Source organism: Mesitornis unicolor, unplaced genomic scaffold (assembly GCF_000695765.1).
Source record: "Mesitornis unicolor isolate BGI_N332 unplaced genomic scaffold, ASM69576v1 scaffold16727, whole genome shotgun sequence".
NCBI classification, from domain to species: domain Eukaryota; kingdom Metazoa; phylum Chordata; class Aves; order Mesitornithiformes; family Mesitornithidae; genus Mesitornis; species Mesitornis unicolor.
In genome coordinates, this window is record NW_010195958.1 from 30,034 (window position 1) to 32,299 (window position 2,266).

A 2,266-nucleotide genomic window follows, 5' to 3' on the forward strand; every position below is an offset into this window, starting at 1 on the left:
TCGCGCCCAGGCCCCCCCTTCCCGGGGGCCGGGCCTGGCCGGTGTCGGGGAGCCGCGTACTGCGGAAGTCCCGCCGGGCGGAACGAATGGCGGACCCGCATTGTCCCCCATCGGTGGCCGGGGAGTTTCAATACGAGTCTGTTTAAGACGGGGCCGGTGGCCGGCAGTGGCGAAGAGCCATCTCTCCTGCCAGCCCCCGCCTCCCCGCCCTCGCCACTCCGCGCTCTTTGTAATAGTCTCATCTACAAGGACGATTGAAACTTTATAGCGCATGATTCATCGAGCGGGGCTGCGCTTCGGAGCCGCGGTGCATATTACATTAATCAGTGTCAGGCTACTAAAACAGAGATATGAATATGAATTCTCCATATTAAGAGCCATCTCTCCTGCCAGCCCCCGCCTCCCCGCCCTCGCCACTCCGCGCTCTTTGTAATAGTCTCATCTACAAGGACGATTGAAACTTTATAGCGCATGATTCATCGAGCGGGGCTGCGCTTCGGAGCCGCGGTGCATATTACATTAATCAGTGTCAGGCTACTAAAACAGAGATATGAATATGAATTCTCCATATTGCAGGGGAGATAAATGTGCTTGTGAATAATTGATCGGCGCCCATGAAAATAAATTAAAAAAAAAAAAAAGGCTGGGGGGGGGTGGTGGAAAACAGTCACACAATGAAAGTTACCGGGAGATCTAAGGAGCGCCGGGATGAGGGATGGTGCGGGTAACCGCGCCCCGGAAAGCACTCCCCCATCCTCACTCTCCCCCCGGGCTTCTGCCGGGTGCTGCCCGCAGCGGCGGCACGGCTGCGGGGTGCTCAAGTTTCGAAGCGAGCGCGTCAAAAACTCAACCAAAGCAAGAAGAAAAGGGATGACAGGAGTCGGGAACGATAGCAATCATAGGAAGGAGCTTATTTAAGCACACACACACGCTAATTTTCTCGTTCTCTTTCTCTGGGCTTTTTTTTCCCTAGTTAAAAATAGATTTCTTTTTTTTTCCAGAATAAAATAGAAAAAGAATAAAAAATGAGGCATGCATACCAATGAGCACGTTTCATAACTACGTCTCTGTGACAAAGCTAAATCCCCGTAAAGCTGCCGTTTGCTTTTAGTATGTTCTGGCAACTGGTAATTCCGGAGTTTGCTGAACTCGAGATTGTATCAACTTTTCAGTGCTCATTCTCCACAGATTTCTGCCATTCTTCTGTTAATGCTAAGTAAATAATAACAGAAACAAGAGAGGGAGGCAGTTTTTACTGGAGGAGGATGGATGATTATGGAAACATGTATGAAAAATGTTTTCTGCCACCCTTTTAAATAGTACGAAAATGTATCTTGAAGCTCGATTGTTGTTCTAAAAGAAATCTTACTCGGTGTATCTCCCATCAGAGTCAATGCAAATTTTCTTATTGACTTTATTTATCAGGTTCAGGTACCGTCATCGCTTAAAAAAAAAAAAAAAAAAAGGTACTAAGACTTTCCACTTTACTCTTATCAGCTCGAAGCATTCCCAATTAAGGCAAATCGTTTAGCTTAAGCTTCTCCTTCATTATTCTCCCTACACTCCAGTACTTGCTGGCATACATCTGCCAGAGTGGATTTCAATGAAAATGGAAAATATGACAGAAAAACTACAAATTATTTTCCTGCCAGGGTGACGTAAACGATCATTCCTAGCACGGCTCACGTGACGAGAGAAACCTAGGAAATATGGAGCCCCCCTCTCCTGCCTAAACCCAACGGTGGGGAGCGGGAGGAGGAGGTGGGGGGGTGCACCCCGCCCTACCCCGGCTCCGCACCGCACCGGCAAGCTCCCTTGGGCTCCGTGCGGCGCTGAAATGACCGCTGACATGAAACTTCCTGCAGGAGAAACGGCCACCCCGGCGGGGATAGCGGGGGGCGGGGGGAGGAACAAGCGGAATGGCCTCTCTGCTTCGAGTGGTGGCTAAGCTGAGGAAAAAGCCCCCGGGGACTGCCTGGGGCTCAGGCGCGCACCCTCACGGGAACTTTCCCCGCTCCAACAACGCGGCGTTTCTCAGCCCGGCGCTGAAGATGGCTTTATCACTTTTTAGTTTTCCATTTTCTGAGAGGGAGCTGCTTGCGCTCCTGTTCAGAAACTTGCGCCCCATCTCCGGCGAAAGCTCCGGCCGCGGTACTGGCTCGACGATGAACCCGTGGGGCATCATTCAGCCACGCAGTAACCCCCTCAGCTGTTTGGAAAAGGAAAGCATCGCAACTGTCGGCGTTACTGGGGGAGAAGGAGGGGT